We start from the raw sequence: 22,003 nt of genomic DNA, 5'->3' as shown, positions 1-22,003 counted from the left end.
CCATGAAATCCATGTCTCCCCAGTTCAGAGACTGGCATCATGCAGGACAGTGTGTGATGCTTTGCACAAGCCCAGGCAGATGATTCAGTTGTCCTTCCCTCACCCCTCAACACCATTATCCTGTCACAGAAGGTCACCACATTTGTCAGGCAGGATTTGCCCCTAGAGAAGCCACGCTGGCTGTCACCAATCACCTCTTTACATCTGCTGTAGTGCAGATCTGCTCCATCTTGCTGGGTCCTGAGGTGAGACTGCCTGGCCTGCAGCTCCCCTTCTTTCCCTGTTTAAAAATAAATATATTACATTACTGAAATTCCCTTGCTGCCAGCCTTGTCTTTAGCAGATTGAGTGGGATTTAGTCCTGCTGCAATTCTAATAACTTAGTGAGGGGTTACCACTCTGCTCTGCTTTTGTTTGTTCTGTTGTGATGGGCTTCATTAGAGTGATTGAGAGAATCTAAACCCAGCTAAACCCAGCCCCTGCTGCTTAGGCACTGCATAAAAAAAGTCCCCAAGCTGCTGTTTGAGAGGGCAGATGTTCTAGATGAAGGGTCAGGGAGCAAAGAGAGGCCAAGGGAGGGAAGGTGCTCCAGCCATGCCCACACAGTCAGTCAGGTGTAGGGCAGGGTGTCCTCAGCACCAAGCCAGGTCAATGTACCCACACTGAGTCTCTGCTGTGACACTCTGAGATGTCAGCTCACGTTCCATTTCCACAGCTCCCCCTGTCACTGCCTCTGGAAGAGATCACACCTAAACCAGCTCCAGTCTGAACAGATCAGGTCACACAGGGCAGCAGGGAATGTGTGTGGCTGCATTTGGGAATAACCCCGCTGTGCCCAGCTCGGGTGTGCCTGCACACACAGCAGGTGGAAGTGCTGCTGCTCAGGTTGCCAGGGCAGCTCCGAGCAGGCACTCCAGATAGGGGCCACTCCCCAGCCTCTGGGCCTGGGGTGTGAGGGCAAAGGTTGGTGCAGAAAATAGCAACCAGAGCTCCTGTCTTGTGTTCTCAGCTCTGGCTGTGACTCATTACCTGAATTCTGTTTCAACTGCTGTGCCCCAGGGGACTCCTACCAGCACCTCTCTCCATCCTGACAAATAAGCCCACCATCCTTCTCAAGTGGGCTGAATTTACTTCCTATGTACTATATGTGACCCTGGGCAACACCTGGGGCTTCAGGAGAAACTGGCAGTCAGTTTTCAGTAAAATACATCAGTAAAAGGGAAGAGAAAGCAAAGGAATTCCGAGGGAGACTCTGCAGTGACACTGCATTAAGGAAGCAGGAAACAGCAAAATTTCTTCTTTGTCACTGTGGTGAAATTGCATCTATAACATGGTGTTCTGTCATGGACTCCTTAGTGACAGAGTTTGTAGACAGTTCAGAAAAAATGACAGAAGTAATGAGGGAGCTGGAAAGACTGACTTGTGAAGAAAGATTAAATTAACACAATTAAATATGTACAGCTTGACTCAGCAATGACTGGGGGTCCTGAAAACCACGTGCCAAAAGCTGAAGGGTTTGAATACAGGAAGGGCAATCCAGTTTGTTACAGAGTGCTGTCATGAGAAGGGAAAGGGAAGGGAGGAAAGGCAGCAAGGCTAAAGCCCAGGAGTCTCCTGCCAGTGATGTATTGATGCTCCATGAACCGTGCAGCTGAGCAGACAGACATGTCCAAGGCTTGTGGAAATAAAAGACCAGAGCACAAATGCTGAAACAGCTCTGACATCCAGCACTGGAGCACAGGAAGGGAAAATGCTCTGAAGCCAGTGTAGAAGTCAAGCTCTGGACAAGTGTGTAGAGTCCTGAGTTGTGAAGAGGCACAAGGGAAAGGAGGCAGCGGCCCCTGTGAACCCGGGCAGTGTCACCTACCAGAGGTGTTGGCATCAGCAGAGGCCTGTGCACACACAGAGGGACAGCAGCCCTGAGGGCAGAGCTCGTGGGGACACTGAGGACAAGGATCTCCTCGGAGGACACTTGAATGAGTCCCACTGTGCTGAGTTTCCATGAGCAGCTGAATGCAGCTGAGAGCAGAGTCAAAACAGAGGGAGGCACCTTCTCTACCAGGGCAGCTTTCAGCCTCACCCCTCAGTTTTCTTTTGCACACATATTTTCAGTCTCAGAGCAAACTGAAACTGGTCCAACACTTGCTAATTGCCTGGTATCCCACAGAGCTCTCACAAAACCAGGGACTAATCAGAGACCCAAGCAGGGGAGTGTGTGTGTGAAGCACAGCTACACCTGTTCAGTTCCTGCAGGCAGCCTTCACAACTCTGCTAGAAAGCACAATGCTGCCATAGTGCAGGAGAGAATTTCACCTTGGACCTGTAAAATAGGAAGCATTACAATCCCCGACTTCTTCCCAATATTATGAACTTGATAATCTATTTGCAAAAAAGCCCAGAACTCTTGGATGAAAGAGCAAAGGGCTGATGCTTGTCCAGCTTCCCTGGACATTAGCAGCTGTGCAGACAATCAGCATTATGTTATGGACAAAGGGTAAAAAACCTCCCCTTTCTGCAAATTATCCTGCTGCCATTAACTGATACCTCCCAAACCAAGAACAATCAGTCCAGTTACTTCCAAATCCAGCTATTTATTCTTAGGTAGTAAAGGTCTATATCCAGTCATGCTGTCCGACCTGTACACACCCCAAAAGGAACAAGGGCCCAAGGGTCAGGGACAACTTTTTCCCCAGAAGCTCCTCAGACAGTCCTTTCCAGCAGGTCTGATTTGCAAGCTGCTGGAAGATCAGCTCAGAGTATCTTTGGAAATTACAAAGTATTGAGTGCACACCTTGGAGAAAAAGCAACACAGATAAAATCGGGATATCAGTTTCAGCTAAAACGCTGGGATTGTACTTGAAAGAAATCAAATGCTTTCAAATTACCGAGCTTATCTCTTTGCCTTGTGTTTTTCCTGTGCCTTGAAGGCGTCTGTGCTCAAAGCTTCTCCCTTTCTCCGGACAATGGGGGCTGCAAAGGAGCCTTTTCAGTGTCAGGTCAATAGTCCAAAGACTGAGAAGGATTTGTGCTATAGATAGTAACAGCATCAAAGAGGCCATTACATCTTCAGCACCAGTAATCCCCATTTTAAAAACTCCATTATCTGACTGGTTCTTCATTTGCTTGTCACGTAATCCTTGTTGTTGTGGTAACTCAGGAACGAGTGCTGGGAGCTTAACAGAGACAATGATGGAATTGCCTGTCCCTGGATTTAGTCAGGATGGTTATGGGCAAGACAGAAAGAAATCAGGGACTAATGGAGAGTTCAAAGATGATAACTGAGCCAGGAATACAGTCTGGGAAGGTGCTGCTGCAATTCTGAAATACTTATCAGACTTTCTTGGGGACTGACCTTTTTTCTGATTTCCATGAATCATTCAAGATCAAATCCCTGACTCTATTTTTTAGAAAACCATTCACTGTAAGTCATAAATAGTGAACAGGTCTGTTCTCTGGATTGCTGAATTGAGATTGCTGAATTTCTACAAAAATCAATGCCTGCTCCTGGGATGATGGAAAATGGCTTCTTTTATTAACCAGAACAGCAATTATTTGTTAATATTTATATCCTCTTCTAGAAAATTAGATGTCTTGGGAGAACAAAAAGATGCAGCACCTCTCTGCTCCTGGGCTGCCAGCTGTAGCTCAGCTCAAACTGGTCCAAAACTCAATGTCCTGACGTAGTTCAGCTCAAACTGGTCCAAAACTCAATGTCCTGACCTCCACAGGAGTGTCTGGCTTCTTTTGGAGGACATGGGCTGCAACTCGGGCAGCTGCCTTCTCTCTTTTCACTGAATTGAAGGCAGAAGTGGGACTCATTTCCCATCAAAGCCAAAAAGGAAGCCCAGTAGGTTTGTAAACCCACCGTGGCTTAACTGGGGAAGAATCCCTTTCTTTCAAAGACAGTTCTCAGTAACCAAAAATGAGTCACAAAGAAGAGGCTGAGAATGAGAGTGATCATCCCTCTGATCCGGAAGAGTCCATCAGGTGTAGAAAGACCATGCTGCCAAGTGCATTTATAGCCCAAATGCAACCTCTCCTCAGCAGAGCCCTCAGCAGCCCAGCAAAAACCAGGTTTCTGCAGGATTAGGGAGAGATTATCTCAAAGCTATCTTCCTAAGAACCTGCTAAAATAGGGAGCACAAAGAGAACAGTAATGGCACTAAACATTGCCAGATCATCTTTAACTCTCTGAAATCTGATGCAAAGTCTGTTTTAAAACAGCTTTTGTAGAGACAATCCCTCAGGCAGCCCCAAGGCACAGGACCCATGACTAAACAGCACCAAATGAAAAAATGTGGCTGCTCCCTTAACAAGCAACCTCTGTAGTGCTTCTCCTGGTGGGACTGAGAGGGCTCAGCACTCAGCTGGAGCATCCCATGGAAATTTTGGGGAACAGCCTAATATTTAGCCTTGAACTGGAGCAAAGTATCCTGTGGAGGAAAAGCCAAGTTGCCATGGCTAAAAGGATAGCTCAGGAGCTGTCCATTGAAGAGCTTGTGAATTATGAATTATGCTAAAAGTGGTTAGGAAATAAGGCAGCTTTTGGGTTGCCTCGAAATTAAATGGTTAGGAATTAAGGAAGAAAAGATATCCCACACGTGTGTGTGAAGGAGGGTAGGAAAAATGTTTCCTTTAGAAAAGGCTCCCAGTCTTTGGTCAGTAAATCAGATGCAAATTCTCCAGTGCTGTTTAATGAATGGCAGCTGGCACACATCAAGGGCTGAAGAGATATGATAGCTGGAATCTCCTGCCTGCCACTGAGGGAGGGGGCAGCATCATCCTTCACTGCCTCCACTGTCACGCAGCAAAGGTGTGACATCTCTTTCTGGCTGCAGTGTTTGGGCACCAAGCAGCCTCAACAAGAGTGATTTATTACTGTGTGCTCTTCATTTATTCAGTGCTGTGAATTTGCAGGAAACAGCAGTTAAAGAAATAGGAAGATAAACCTGCATTTCAAATTGCCTTGGTGTGACACTTCAGCAAACAAGCGAAGTGCTTTGCCATAAATTGCTTGTGATGGTCAGGCAGTGACTGGCTTCAGGAGATTCATGTCATTGGGATGAAGGGAACAGCAGCCCAGCACTGCCAGTGCCAGGCAGGCTGCAGGAGGAGACAGGGAAGGGAGCACTCATCTTTGAATGGCAGCTCTCTCTTCAAGCTGTGGAGCTGGGATCCCCGGTCCTGCAGCCAGTCCTGCCCTGGGCTCTGCTGTTTCCATGTTTGTTCCTGAATTCTCTGACTTTCCTGGACCTGTGATGGTCACCAGCCCTGTCCTGCCTTCCCAGCTGAGGTGCTGTGGGGCTGTGGCCCACTGGGGAGGATGCTGCCCCTGCCTGTGCCTGGGCTCCCTCAGCTGCTGACCTCCCCGTGGAACAGCCCTGCTCTTCCTGCTCCTTCAGCAATTCACCTCTTTGTGAGGGCAAGGGGTGTGTGCCTGAGAGGGGTGGGATGGAAGCAGCAATTCTGCCACAATCACCTTCTCTTCTGTAGTTTGCTGCTTTTGCATACATTCATCATGGAATTCACTGTCAGTAACAAAATGAAATGATGGTCTCAGGACTAACTGGGGTGGGGGATATGCTAAGGTGTGCTTCATGAACTTGGGACAGGGTTCAAAAAAGCCACCAGAGAATGCCAATGGCAAGCAGAGCCTCAAGAACAAAGCCAGCTCACACTGCTCCTCCTGCAGAGAGCCAGAACCAATGCCTGCACCTAATGACTGCACTGAGAACACTAAATGATTTCAGGTCTGCTCCCAAATTAAACTGCCTTGCCTATTGAAAACTGAATGAGCCATGGAAAGCAAACTTTCCCCCTTTTCAGAGCAGCGTATGCAAGGATAGGACAAGGTTTTCTGCTTGAATCATTTGATAAATATGCAAAATTCTGCAATTCTTCAGGGCTGCTAAATATTTATCATTATGAAAACCATACATTTTCAGTGGGAGCATAATCTGAAAGGAAGGCACAAACTTTTAGGCAGGTGAGTAATCGGAAGGATGCATGCCTCAGTTTCCCAAATTAAGCTTTTCACAACATAAGCACAAACTACTTCCAATGGGATGTGCCCCTGTCTAAGGATATTAAAGCATGAGTGCATGCACTGAAGTATGCTTCAATTCCATAGATGGATTTGCCTTCATGTCCTATTCAATTTAAAGTAATGAAATTATAAAACCTCAGTACAACAGAATGAAGAAAATGCTGTTCATGCTGCAGAGCTCACAGCAAATTGTACTCATGTCTCACTCAAGCATGTGAACTGCAATGATGCTCATTTCCCAGCAGTCTGCCTCCTAGGGAACTTGATAGACTTCTTGCCCTTCTTCAAGAAGAGGATTTTAATATCCCAAACTTGCAAATAGGGTTATATGCAATTCCATGACTCCCCCAAGGTTACACCATGTCGGCTTCCAAACCAAGCACTAGACAGTTCCTAAGCAAAGGAAATTTCAAGTGTAGCCCCCACACCGGGGAAGATGTCCCTGAACAAACCTGCCTTAAAGCCAGAGCAGATCCATCTGTGAGGATGGTTTGTCACACACTCAGGAGCCCTTTACTTGCTTTGCTCTTAAGTTTATCCAGAGAAAACAAAGGTCAGGATTTGTGCACTGAACTCTGGGCACTTCCAGCTTCTAGAGCTGTTGGACAATAGAGCCTGGATCAAACTTCAGCTGTTCAAACAGCCCCACACCCCACTGAAAACACGGAGCCCCCTAGAGCAGGACTGCCCGCAGCTCTGGAGCAGGGATTACAGCGATGGGATTGTGGCCCTCGGGGCACTCAGCTCATCAGAGCAGTTAGAAATAAACGACTTTTCCCGGCGGTTCAGAAGGCATTACCTCACTCAGAGCAGCACTTCACAGCAGAGGGACCCCGCGGGATCCCTGTGTCCCGTCCCGCAGGAGCTGGGGCAGGGCTGACACGGAAGGAGCCTCTCGGCTCACTCACCCGACGCCCATTAAACAGCAGCAGCACACGCACATCTGGCCAAAGGCTTGCCTGCATTGTTACAGCGCTTTGAGAGGTACATGGATGGATGAGACCAGTGAATAAGTGGGACAGTGGGAATGCTTCAAAAATAGCATCTCCTCCCACTAATAGAGCCTCTGCTCTGTACCTGAAGGGGAAACAGCCTGTTTGCTGAGCCTTTCTTCTTCCTCTTGTTGTTGCTACTACACAGAGCTCTGAAAATAGATCAGTAAACAGCTCTGGGGGAAAAGGTATAATTGATGATGTCTTGGACAGAGGCACCCTGTTGATCATCAGACTGGGATAAAAAGGCATTTTCTACACCATATATTTTCACTTTTCCCCCCCACCGAAAGTGACACGTTTGAGGTTCTTTTGAGTTTGTCAGAGGTATATATTAGCCATAAAGTATGTGAGATTGTACCACCCAGCCTTGACAATATTCTCTATACCCCCCTGGCCTGAGTCTGATAAACATTTCCTTTTGTGCTCCTTTACTAGCAAATACTGATTTCTCTAACTTGGTCTTTTAGCTCAAGCTGAACTTAGCACTGGTGGTCCAATGTTTTATCTTGTCAAAACCAAGACAGGGATATGGAAGCAGAACTCTCAAAGAGTCTAAAGTGTGATGCTCATTAAACAGCAAACACATGAAAGACACACAATCTGTTAAGTAATGTCTACCTAACAATTCACTCCATGTTTTTCCACATCTACAAAGTTATCTTTCACCGCCACTGCTCAAAATAACAACATGAATCTGTGATGTTTACCTTGTACTCTCAATTTGGAAGGTGCTGCATTCAAGAAGGACCAAATGCTTTACAAATAAAAAGAAAGAAAAAATTGGGATGTAACTGTGTTTTTGTAGGAGCTGTATTTAAACTGCCACAGCTGGCAAGCTCAGCCAGAGAGGCAAACTTAAAATACACCAGATTTCTCCAAGTGTGCTGCTGCTTACATAGAAGAAATGATGCAGGCGTCCTCTCCAGATGGCCCCAGGCAATTGGAATTCCTTATGCCACCACAGCATGTGGATCAATGAATTCTTCAAAATCTGATTTAATGGAAGATATTTTGGAGTATCTGCACTGATGACACTGGGATGGATTCCTGGCTGTTTGCTCAGTGAGCCTGAGAGCAGAGCTAAGCCCATGAACCCAAAGCTGAGCACGCTTTGGAAAAGAGGCTTCATACAAATGGCTCTCACCATTGCTGAAAAAAGGACCCCATCCAATTCCAGATTCCACAATGACATTAATATAGCAAAAGCACTGATTAATTAAGCTGTAAAGCTTCCACCTCCAGACCTCAGAGGCAGAAGGAATGATATAACCAATTAATATACAAAAGCAGAAATAAATAGAACAGGCAGCTGCCCGGAATCCCATTAAATTCTAAAATAAGCACAGTGCTGAAAATAACATTCAATTTTATGAACTTTTTACTTGGAAAAAAACTTACCTGATCAGTAAGATCTATGCAAGTAAAAGGATGATTCTAGGATTTCACACTAACAATAACAGAAATAATAACATAATTTAATTAATTTATGCATTTACAGGGTTTAATTAGTGGCTACTGAATAATTACTGACCTGGAGGTTATACCCAGCACTTATGTATTTGAAACATTAAGAAGTACTTGAAATTCAAACCCCCCCAGCCTAATTCTTGACTACTGGAGGACAGAAAACTTTCTGAACTCGTTCCTTTCCAATGGCTCTATGCACTGAGTTTATTAATGTGCATTAACAGTTAATAATTCTTAAATTCTTAATCTTAGTATAATTCTTCTACTAACCATGAAACTTCTACTAGCATCCCATATCCTAATGGATATTCTCCTAAGGCGCTTGATGCTCTAGAAAGCTGCAGCAGGGACTCAGGGTGCTGATCAATAAATTCTCAGACCTGCCACTTTCCTGAAGCTGCTTATGGAAGGAAAATGTACAGGATCTCTTGACCCTTCACAGAATCCTCTTTATGTTCTGGTTAGAATGTGTCCTATCTATGCATGAGATGGCACAAATAATCAATTTGTTTTTCTTACTTGAGACCTGTGCTCTGTCAAGCACCTTTTGTATTATGACCATGACAAGCTGCTTCCAAAGGAATGATCTGGAGATTCCAAGAATAAAGCAGGCAGTCCAAAGGGTCCTGCAGTGACACAATGCTGCTGCAGGGCCCTGTGCTGCTGTCCCTGCCTCTCTCGTGGCACCAGGACAGTGTCCCATGGCATCCCTGGCTGTCCCTGCCGTCCCCAAGGACACGCTGCTCCCTCACCACAATGGCCCTGCCAGAACAAAAAGAGAGAAGCCTTTGTGAGTCATGGGCAGAGCTTTCCAACAGATGCTACAGGAGCATTTCAGAACTTCACAGACAGGTAACAATTCCTCTGCCTGGTTTTTAATAGCTGCAAATCTTTCCACTGCCTGCAGTGAGCTGAATGCAGCAACAGCAAGGTGAGTGCTGCCAGAGGAGCTGTCAGTGCAGCATTAATGCACACTTAAATCTCAGGGAATTCAGTGGGAATGCTACATCCATTACCTTGCACCGAAACACCTTTCAGAGTGCTTGGAGCACCATGAGTAATACCTGTCACTGGTTCTTGCGTCCTCTCAGTAGGAGGAAAGCATGTGCAGGTCAGCTGGAGCCAGCTCCACCTCCCAGATTCGGTGTCAGATGTCAGGATGTTGTGCACCTCGCTCTGAGGCAGGAGGAGCCCAGACCTGTCAAGGTCCCTGGCTCCTTTCCAGAGGGTAACAGTGATGAATGCATTGCTCATCAGTGATTTGTTTGACCAGAGCCGGGTGCCTGCAGTCAGCTCTAAGTCATTGACTCATCTCTCCCCACAGTCAGTGCAGGCACAGCTCCACTGCTGCTGAGAACACAGAGACTGGGGAGACTCAGGCAGGCTGCAGAGTTAATTTTTCCTTCAATAAATAAGTCTTCAGATCGTTTTTACTATGAAATGCACAAGTTTGCAGATGCTTCTCTGCAGCTTTTAATTACGAACACCCTGAGCTGGTTTTGTGCAGCCTTGGGCTGGGTGTTCAGAATCCAATGAGAGTGTGTTTGACATCTCTGTAATGGTTTTTTTTCTGGGAATGGATGTGCCATTCACAAGGAAATCCTATTCAATAACCTTCTTGTGTCAGCACAGTCAGAATTAATCACGTCCTCCATTACACATGGGAGAAGTTGCCATATCCCACAGGAATATGCTGCAGCCTGGGTAGAAATCCTCTCCCTGAGTTACTGATTGTTTTGACAAGTAGGGTCAAAGTGTGTCCCACAATTACCCCGGGTTCTGAGCAGCTGCAGTGCTGGTGAGCTGAGGTGTGTATATATATTTATATATGAGCAGGAGCACTGAAGTGCCTCACAGTCCTTGTTTCCTGGATCTGACTGCACATCTGGAGCACACACAGCAGTTCCACAAAAAGCCTGAGACCAAACACACCAGCATTCTGCTGACTTCCTCACCTTGCTACTGCTCAGAGAAGTATTACAGAAAAAAACTCCTCCAGTCAGTTCCAATTGCTGGATAATACACTGGTCTGACAGCCTTCCCAACAGAAAGCTAAGTGGAAATCATTTGAAACTCAATGACTGCATGTTTTCAGAGGCAGGGTATGGACTACTGAGATTCTGACAGTGTTTCAAACAAGGAAAGGATGCTGCAAATTGACTGAGAGGAATCAAAGTAGCCCCTTGCCTACAGTTTAATAAAAACCAGCACTTCAACTGCAAACATTTGTACAAGTAATACATGAGCTCAACACCTGTAGGTGCTTCTGCTTCCCTGGGAATGTACAGGATATTGCTTAGCAAAGCTTCACCACTGGCTTCTTGTAGAATTAGAATATGGGGCAGAAATTACACTTCCCTATTCTCAAAAGTCAGCAAGATCAAACAGGAAATCAGATTTCCAAGCAAATCTGTCGTGGTGGAGTTGTCAAAACTGATCTGGGAAAAAGGAACTAAAATTCCCTGGATCCAACATTTAACACTGGTAAGAAAGCAAACAGAAATGTCCAACTGCACCCACAGAGAAACACACAAAGTAATTCAAATTAACTTCCTGAGGATCCACAGATAGGAAAGCTTTGCCAATTCCTTGTGGGAATGAACAAAGGTTTGCAAAGTGATAAATAACAATTTATCTGTCAGCACAATAGAGTGTGATTTAATACAGCAATATTCAAAGTCAAACATATAGAAAGAAAATACAGAACTATCTGTAGATTAGAGGTTTGTACCCTGACTGTGGCCGTAGAAAGAACTGCCTGTGTGAGGTCACAGAGCTTCTGTGACCATGGATTATAAGCAGCTGGGGAGTGAGGAAAAAAGAAAAACCTCTGTAAAATGTTAGCCAAAACCTCATTCCTTCCATGTACAGCTCAGGCTTCAGCAGTGTACTCCAGGCCACAGGCACTTGGGTGTGCCCACACTGCAACTGGTGAGTGCCAGGCTGGACTCTGCCCACCCAGGTCAAGGGTGTCCTTCATTGTTCTCCCCTCTCTGAGCTCAAGACTGAGCTGTCCAGGCTGCTCAGCTCGGGCTGCTGAAAGCCAGGCCTGTCCTAGTTAAACCTGTGTGCTTGCTTTCCTTGCTTTGCTTTCTGGAAAAAGCCAACTGGCTCTTGCCAAGCCCCTGTTGCCAGTGCTGCTAACAATCAGTGGCTTGTGTGGCTCCGGACATATTCCTGCCTCTGTGGCACGCTTCTGGCTAACAATGTGTCAGTTCAAGTTACAACTGCTCCCAGGAAAGAGCCTAAAAATAGAGGCCTTCCAGGTGGCTCAGCAGACGGATCATCCGCTGTACATGGCAGGACAAGTTAGCCTTTTCAGACTGTGCTTTCAGAGTCAAAGTACCCCAGAACATCATGGCAGGAGTCAGTGCCAGCCTCACACAAGAGGGCCTCACTCAGGTGCCTGGCTGCAAGCAAACACTGGAGCCCTTCTCCCCCCTGCCATCTCCTCCAGGAAGGTTTGGCATCTGTGTACTGGAGAGAGGGCTGGCTCTGCCCGGCCTGCACCTGCCCTCAGCTCACTGCTGTGAGGCTCTTACGTTTTCAGCACCTTGGCTAGGTAACAGCAGTGTCCACCACACACACCCCCAGCTACTCCTCACAACACGGACCATGATTCCACCACCATTCCCCAGCAGCCAGCAGGAAGAATCATTCCTACCAACCCTATCTCAAAGGGTTTGAGACACTGCAGTTTTTCCCTTCAATTCCTGTTGGACTCACATCTCTCTGCTTCAAGCCCAGCACTTGCATGAAAGCCTGCAGGAGCAGCTGTCCCTGGCCACAGCCATGCCTGCCAGAGAAACTGCTCCATCCATCCTACTCTGCAGGCCATCAGCCAGGGATAGATTCATGACTTCATTCAAGAACTTTGACATCATCTCCAAACCAGGCTGCATGTTCCCAGCAGAGTCCTGAATCCCCAGGAACCTGCATCCTGAGCTGTGCTCTTCCTCAGGGCAGTCCTTTTTTCCTGGTGTATGAATAAAGCACTGACCAACAGCACCTTCCTAAAGAGAGAAGATTCCAACTAAACTGCTCCTCTGAGGGCATCTATGAAATATCTCAATACAATTGTAAAAATAAATTGTGCCCTGTCACTGTGCAAAAGGAAGAAGAAAAATGAATATTGAACAGCCACAGATCCAAGCAGACATAGCTCCTGTCTGTCCCCCAGCCAAATTTATAATTACTTTTGCTATTTTATCAACTTTCAAGCAATGCACTTCAGTGGAAGAAGGTAACAAGAACAATTCTGAAGTCAACATGGGTGTAATGGAATTTGTAAACTCTCATATAAGAAAAGTCATCAGCTGGAACCTGAGCACCCTGGCTTGTTCCCTTGAACCAGCAATGACTTGCCAGTGTCTTCTGGATCTTCACAGCTTTAGGGAGTAGTTTGAAGAGAGCAGCTTAAAGAGAGCAGCATTTTGTCTTCTTTCTATTTAACCCCTTTCTGGACATTTATTTCTGGAATGTTCTCCTCACCCTTGCAATAATATATCCATACACTTCAATAATAGGTATCATGACCACTCTGGCACATGACCCAGATTAAATTCTAAAGCTACATTTGCTGAAGTCTATAATAGGTATCATGACCACTCTGCACATGACCCAGATTAAATTCTAAAGCTACAACATTTGCTGAAGTCCTCAGTTCTTACTGTCACACCATTAACAGACATTCTCACTTTTGTTGTAAATCAAAGTTGTATTTCTAGCCCTCAGACTCACAAACTGGAGTTTGGGAAATGTTATGCACACACCATGAGTGTGTAAGCTTCTGCCATCCAAGGAGGGGATGAAGTGGCTCATGAACTGCTGCTGATATGAACAGTGTTCATCAGTGCAGGTAAAATGCAAGGTGGGCTCAGGGGAGCAAGGGAGCTGCCTCCTGGTGCCCGTTCCAGAGGAACTTTGGGAAGGATGAGGCTTTACATCATCTCATTGCCACGTCACAACTCACAGTTATCCTGCAGTGCTCATGGAATGGAAGAACACAAGACTCTGCCCAGGGATCACCAATTGCAGAGGTAATAACAATAGGATGAACACTTAAATACTCACCTGTTAATTCTCGATTATTTTACTTTTCAGAGACCTTGGTCAGGAGAAAATATTATTCATTTCCATATCCAGGAGCATATGATACAACACTTAGATACTGTGACATGCCAACATTGCTTTGTGTGTGTTTCAATGAGAGAAAGTTCACATCATCTGTTGCAAACTTTTCCCCCAAGCATTGTCTCTGATCCTCTGGTTCTGAAGGTCATTTTCACAAATTCACAACCATTTTAAGAGAAAATTCTGAGTTCAAAATGTGTGACAAAGTGACCCTGCTGGTTGTCCCCTGGCATATTTCAGGTAGCTGAGGATTTACCCAGTTTTATCTGCTTTCATTCTGCCAACAGGGAGCAATTTGGAAATCCTTCTTCACGGAAATAATAACTAAGTTCAGAACTGAGTATTTGAAAATTGAGTGGCACTTCATGGTATACATTAAATACTGACGAGTGGTGCTTGAGCTTAAGCGGTTTGGCAAATCTAGAAAAGGTCACTGAGCAATTAAGTAACCCTCAGAAGTTGTTTCAGGACATGTGTTCTTGCTTCTGGAAGGCTCATTATGAAAGCAGGTAGGAGACAGAGAATAAAGGTGTGCACGCTGCTGGAATGGATAATGTGTGTGCTGTGCAAAATTCACTTCCCCAGCTGCTGGGTATGATATGCTGAGAGCTTCTTTTAGTTTGAGTTGTCTGGATATTTTAGAAGAATGAATAAAGGGATTTTATTCATTCCTTTAAAAAGCATGAATAAAATAGCTTCCCTCCCTCCCCCCTCAAACTGTAATATTAATAAAGATGGTGCCTGGGTTTGTGCCTGATTTGATTTCCTGCATATTATACATGGCTAATACAACATACATCTCTGTATGGTTTCTATCACTCACAGAAGCAACTAGAAAAATGGGATTTTGAGTAAGAAAATGTTATTGAAGTTGATGAACAGACATAGAGGTGCAGACTAAAGATTTGTTTAGAGTTCAGCCTCCCACATCAGCCAGTGGGCACATTCCTGATGCTCCTCAGGGTCTCCTGAGTCCTGTTTCCTCTGAGCAAGAGGGAGACCACCACACCATGTGCTGTGCCAGGCTGCATTCTTCCAGCCCTGCTTTTACCTCCCCATTTCTTATTTATATCACCCCAAAGCTGCACTAAGACTTTCTTATCAGCCAAGCTTACAAGCTTTGCTTCCCTGTAGCACCAGGAAGTGCCTGGGAAACCTCTCTCAGAATGCACCATCTCCCTGGATAGCCTGAGGAGGGGGCAGTGGCCACTGTCGGGAGCCTTTTGCAGGAAAATGCTATGAAAACACTTCCCTGCTATCCTCTCAAACCTTCAGCAACCTTTGGCTCCAGGGCTCTCTGGTTCCAAGGGTTATCCTTTCCAACTGTAATGGCCCATCACAGCTTTCTTCCCTGGCATTTCTCCAATTACTTTTCAGATCCACATAAACATTTGGCATTCACAACACCCAATGGCGAAGAGACCAGCAGATGAATTGTTTGTTTCTGTACAGTCAGGTGTGTGCTCTGTATTTTTATGTACTTTTCTTTAAAATAATAAAACCTTCTAAAACACTGAATACATTTTTGTTTTACAAGAAATTCTCAGATCAATGCACTCTACTTTACTTTATAAAACTTTAAGAAACGTTGCACAGCTTACTGGAGAACAGGTACAGATGGCTTTGAATGGAATGAAAAACCCAAACAGATTTAAAAGCTCATTGTTTCTTAATAAGAACAGTGCTGAACTTCACTTGCAAACACGAGTCTGCTGTGCACTGTCCAGTAATACCTTTAAAACTTTCCAACTGTTACTATCTCTGTTACTCTACTGTGGTATAATGGCTTTGCTCCACCAGTGAGATGTCTACAAAAGAAGACAGCACTCACCCTGATAAAAGCAGGGTCACCTCACTCAGCACCTTCCTCGTGGCACTGAAGTGTCCTTGAGACACTCTGGACTTTGATGGCAGAAGCACAAATCCTGGAGACAACTTCAGGCTGGTTCCCAGACAAACAGCAATTCCAGCAAACTCGCAAACTCTTTTCTGGTTTGAAGGGAATTTAATGCAGCAGCCTGGGTGACACCTTATTTCTACAGGGAGCATGAAATCCTGCTGAAGGATATGCAGGGATCACACCAAAGTCATCTCTTGGGAGAAGAAATAAATGCCAGCATGGCAGAAAGTTTAGGTGATCTGCAGATTCTCTGCAGCAGTGGCTGTCAATCCCAGAGACACATAAACCAGAGTTTATGGTAGCACAATAAATATAAAACCATTCCCTTTCAGTCCTTTACCCTCAAGTCAAAATATTCTCTGTCAGATTCTTAAAGCACTAATAATTATTTGACATCAGCACTGCTGGGATTAAGAAATTTTAAATCTACCTTTATAATTAATGCAGTGAAGCCATGAACATGCTTTTTTTGGAAAGCAGCTGTGTTTTGAAAATATTGTTTTGAAGCATGTGAGGAGAAAAAGCAGCTTGAGAATGATCTCCAACCCTCCACTGTAACCCCAAGCCTCATTTCTGTTCAGGTAGCAGAAATGCCTCTCAGAACTTACATTTTTCTTGATTAATGTGAGAGCTTATGTCAAATGGCATCTGAGTTTTCCACTGACATCAGGCAGTTGTTAAACGTTAGCAAACACTCTATCTCTGGAAAGCTGAGATAGGAAAACAAAATCTCTTCCATCACAAAAGACATTCCAGCTATCACACTTGATATTTTGCTGAGAATAACAACTAAGATTGGATTTATTTGCATCCCTGTCTATCCAGGTTTTGTGTAACAACCACAAATAAGACTGAGTGAGGCTCTCACTCTTCCTTCTATCAAAGAGTATCAGAAGAAATCAGCTGAAACTGGCAAAATTAGGCTGTGAAGTTGCTGGATGATCAGAATCATGCCCAGGTTCTGTACAGAATGACAAGAGACATCTCTCCATTTTCATGCAGAAAATAAATTAGACTGAATTGAGCAGCTGCCTTCTGTCTCAAAATTAACAAAACCACGAAGCACAGAGAAGCTTTTCCATGCTTATGAAATGGTGGTATTATCTTGGCTCCATAAAAGGACAGGAAAACAAAGCCAGCTCACGTCCAAGAGGTACAAAAGCAGGCTCAGAGATGAAAATGGATTACAAAACTATCCTGAAGACATGTCCAAAGTGTAATCATGCTTGCCCATTTGGCAAATGTCCCCTGTGAAGTCGGGGACAATGGAGGAGAGCAGGAGGATGGGAAATTCATATTTGCACTTGTTACAACTTCACTGATTAATTTCTTATGATGTACAGGAAGAGAGCACCCCAAAACAGGGAGATGCCCTGTGCCTGATGCTGACTGAGAGGGGACAATGTCATGGCACAGCCCCTTTCCCTGGGTGTCTGTGAGTCAGACAAACATTGCAGGGCTGTTTAGTGCAGTCACCAGTGAGACTCCATCAGTGTGGGCTGAAGGGAACCTGCCCCCCCCCAGTGCTGACAGGAAAAATGATCAATCTGTCTCATTTTAATTAACAAAAACAGACCAGTGTACATTACAGCACAGCATCATTTCTACACTGCACCATATGCAATCCAATAGCAAGGCAGGAGCCTTTGAGTGACAGAGACAAATCAGGCTTTTCCTTGTGTTTTAGGCTATGATAGCAAACAAGGAAAATCAGCACTGTTCTCGTCCACATCCCCACTGTGTCCTCTGTGGTGAGACAGGAACATCTCCAGTATCCCATATTCCAGTATTTGGGGAAGCTACACAGAGCTGAGATGCCACTCCCTGGCTCACAGGCCCCTGGCAGACAACAGAACTTGCACACAAGTTACTGCTCCTGCTGCAGGAGATTAGGCCCCCATTTGGTGGGTGGGAAATACGAGTAACTACATTAACCTTAGGCTGAAGGAGAACATTTTGTTATATAAGCACATCCCTGCTCCTGTAATGCTATTCATATTAATACAAAACACAGGGGAGATTATAAGCAAGTAAATTAAATTTATTAGCATTCTGCTGCTTGCTTCCTAACCAGTGTGGGATTCAGGGGACTAAAGGCTCCTTCTCTTGTGGCACAGATTCCAAGTTAGGTGTCAGAGGGACAGCAGAACGTGGCAAGGCAGGTTTCAGTGTCATACTTTTTAATGGAAGGAACAGCAACTGCTCAGGTGCATGTCAAAGTCTCATGTCACTAACATTAGACATTTATTTCCCTCTATTTTAAAAGGCTGAATATTAGGAACAGGAGCTGAAACATAATATTCTATTTCATTTTATTTTATTCAGGCACAAAGAGGCACAGATGTATTACACTAGCTAGACATATTTAGAGTCCTCTCTTCACCTGCTCCACTAAATCCTTGGTTGAACACATGATAATCCAGTAGTCTAGAAAGAGAATTCAGAATTAGGGTGGTGAGGAGGGAATATCCTTCTTTGAGAATGCACACAAGTTCAAGACATTTTCTTCCTCTTTATGCACACATAACTCTCCCTGACATCAGCTCTGGGACTGAGGCTTAAAGAAAGAATCAAAGATATATTTTCTTCTACAAGCTCACTGCAAGAACTGCTAAAATCTGTAAAATGCAACCTGAAGGGGAAAAAAATTTGATTTTTCTTTACAAAAGAAACAAACTTTGACAGAGGTGTCCAAATCAGAATTCCCTTTACTGCTGTATTTATATAGCAGTATGTAAAGGTTTACTTTAGGAAATGTTCCGAGTTAATCAGTGCAAGAGTTAAAAGCAGAGATAATTCCAGCTGCTCTTCAAATCCAAGACTGTCAGGAATTCAGTTTACAACAATCCCTCTAAGTTCAGACTCTCCCCCTGCTAGGGTCACTCTTCATCCAGTGGTTAAATGAAAAACAGAGTTGATTGTGATGGGAAGTCCTGGCAATGGCTTGGACTACTTCTCCTACAATCCTCATCAAATAAGGGGCACACAACAAATTGCTTATCTCCAATCTGCAATTCTCCCCTCCACCCAGCTGTAAATCTGAATTAATTAATAAACGCCCTAATGTTTTCAAGGTCATGGAAAATGAAAAGCACTCAGCAAAATGGATGCACTGACAGTGAAGGGTGTTTGTGGGTGGGGTTTTTATGTAAATGGAAAAGCTGTGAGGCAGCAGCTCCTTCATCTGTGCCCCAAGTGCTAAAGTTAGACAATTTACAAGAAAATAAAGGAAATGCAAATAAATTATGTTTTGAACAAATGTGACCTTCCCTGGAAAAAGTGCAGAGCTTTATGCAGCAGGCTCAAATCACACAAGGAGGTCAAAGACCCCATGAAGTCAGGGTGACACGCTGGCTTTGGTGTGTCCCTGCTGACTGAGGGACAGAGGACAACTCTGCTTTCTGTCCCCAGCACCCGCTCACCAAAGGCCTGGCACAGGGCTCGTCCCTGCCTGCCACACAGCCCTCAGGAGATAAAGCTGGTGTGGCATCTCTGGTCACCAAGCTGTCCCCAGCTTCTGGCTCTGTTTGAAACAGTCCAGCACAGCCCACGGCTGTGATAAGCACGAGCCACAGCCCACATGGCTCCTCTGTCTGTGTGTCCATAGCAGGCACTGCTGCGGGGGCTTCCACAGCTGCCTCTAAAGCTCCAACACCTTCACGGGTTGTGTCATTTGGGGAGTAAGATCATAGGAGCACAGAATGGTTTGGGTTGGAAGGGATCTTAAAGATCATCCAGTGAAGGTGTCACTGTGATATTTGACAAGCTAGGAATGTCATTCCCTAGATAAACAGAAACAAGATGTGAACTTTGGAGACACACTACAACTGAGTAACTTCTGAAAATAGAAAGGATAATGGAAGACACTCAGCTGGGAGCTCATGGTGCTTGAAGGGTGGATTCTCAAGCCAATCTTAATCTTGAGATGGCCACAGGAAAGAGTCTGTGAAGTATAACTGCAAATTACTTGGGGTCCTCAGCACATTACAGACCAAAGCTGCTGGAGCCAGTCCAGAGGAGGCCATGGAGATGCTCTGAAGGTGGAGCCCCTCTGCTCTGGAGCCAGGCTGGGAGAGCTGGGGGTGCTCACCTGGAGAGGAGCAGGCTCAGGGAGAGCTCAGAGCCCTGCCAGGGCCTGGAGGAGGCTCATAAAAAACAGAGGGAGGTTTTGTACAGGCAGGCAGTGCCAGGACAGGAGGCAATGGTTTTAAACTGCCAGCAGCAGGGTTCGATGGGATAGTAGGAATGAATTTTTTTCCAGAGCACCTGTGGCAGCCCCTGGATCCCTGAAGTATCCAAGGCCAGGCTGGACAGTGGGGCTTGGAGCACCCTGGGATAGTGGAAGCTGTCCCTGCCCATGGCAGGGGTGGCCTGAAGGACCCTTCCAACCCACACCATTCTGGGATTCTGTGGGTGCCAAACAATTAATCAGACTTTATTTCTACCTTACACTGATACTTGCAGTACAAGACATCAGAAACACATTGATTTGGTCTCAGATTTTCACTTGGGAAAGTAAAGCTTATTGCAAAGGGGTAGATTTTATCAAGGAAAAAAGTGAAGCAGCATAAAAGTGATGAGTAAAATTCAGTGCCTGCAGTTCCCACAGGTGAGTGTGTGAACACCTGACAGTCCCCAGGTCAGCAGAAGCCATGAACCAGAACAACACCAGGGCCTTGCTTGCAATTTGTGAGTAAGGAACCTCAGAGCCCATCTGCCCCAGGCAGAATCATGTTGACAGGATTGGATGAGGTGTTTGGGGGAGAGGAGGGTACAGAAGTGCTGTGCAGTAATCACAGATGCTGTGATTTCATCAGCACCGAGATCTGGGCAGGGAGGCTGCTGCCCACAGACCACATTCCAAGGAAAGCAGGAACAACTCAGTGAAACGTTAATTAATGCAATGAACCTGGGGAAATGCCACAACTCCTAACAAAGCAACTAAAGCACAAGACAGCACTAATTATTGCAGCAATCAAAGCAATAAATCAGATATTCTGAACAGAACCTTTCCAGTAGCCTTTGATTTATGCCACTGTGAGGAATCCCATTCATGCCTTGAGCACAGCTGGGCAGAAGCAGACGGGAAGTGGTCAGTACCACAGGGAAACTCCAGAATTGCTAAAAAGCACCTTTTGTTGCTCATTTCGATCCATTGCATGCATCTGCCACCCCCGATGGTGTTGATACATGGTTTGTCTAATCTGTGTGAGCTCCTCCAGCCCATCCCCAGCACTTGTGGCAAATCTAAAGTCACGGTGATGTGATTTTATTGCTGCTGTTATCACCACCATTGTTATTAAAAATCAATAATGTAGATTGTTCAGCAAAGCACCCAGTACCAGAATCGACTGCTGTACATCTAACAATTACCAGCACATTATCAAATATGGTGTAGGGAGGGATCTGTGTCCCTGCACGGAGAGCTCTGCTTTTGGCAGATTCTCTGATTTATTAACAGGAGCAGATACTTCTGCAGGGAGAAAATTAACTTGTGCCACTGCAGCCTGTGAAGTGTGAGGCAAACCTGAAGCACACAACAGTGACAAACCCTTGGCATCTAGATGGGATTTGCCATCTCATCTCTGATGGAACACATTTTAACCTGTCAGACTCCTGACAGCTTTTACTTGTCTCTTTCTTCTACATTTTATTCCATAATTTTTAAATACTGGCAGCTTCTTTAGCCTTTTACCAAAAAATAATTTAAAAATCAAAACACATTTTAACCATTTTCCTCTATGTCTACTCTCTGAATCCAGAGCTAATCATGCAGTTCCCCAAGGAAATCAGAATCTGCAAAGGCTGTGCACTGGTCTCAAGACAATGCTCATTTGACTTTATATATATTTATATGTAAAATCACACATTCATGTCAAAAAAAGTAGAAGTAAACTAGCAGAGCAAAAATCTATGAGGAGACTGAAGTATCTGGTGCTCCTGGTTTCCATCTGCCTCTCTCAAACCCACACCTTGACATTTTTGCTTTAGTAAAATATTAAGTTTTTGTTTTGTTTATGCAGAAGCCAAAAATCACTCTTGGAAAATAGTCACTGGAAACAGTTTTCCACAGAAAATAAATGCTGCAAACAGTTTCCAGCTAAAATAGGGGGAAATATTTTACCTAGATGTACTTATAACATTTTTCTCTGACAAAAAATGTTCAGCTTCTGTAGATTCCAAGAAAGTCCCAAGTCTACTAGCAAATTCTGAACGTTTGACAAGCACAATTTGAGAAAGCCTCGTGGGCAAGCAGTGATTAGAGAAGGCAACTGGCAGCTGGGAAGCCCACGCTGTATTCCCTGTTTCATTACTGATGTCTCTGGATGACCTTGTCAAGTCATTTAATGCCTTTCTGCCTGCCTTTCCCTATCTGCAAAATGCTTAGATAAACACCTCCCTTTTGGAAACTCTGTAAAATTGTTTATTTTGGAAATAGTTCCTTGGATGCTAAACTGGCTC

Source organism: Passer montanus, unplaced genomic scaffold (assembly GCF_014805655.1).
Source record: "Passer montanus isolate IOZ18808 unplaced genomic scaffold, ASM1480565v1 scaffold5, whole genome shotgun sequence".
In the NCBI taxonomy this organism is placed as follows: domain Eukaryota; kingdom Metazoa; phylum Chordata; class Aves; order Passeriformes; family Passeridae; genus Passer; species Passer montanus.
This window is presented reverse-complemented; position numbering follows the sequence as displayed.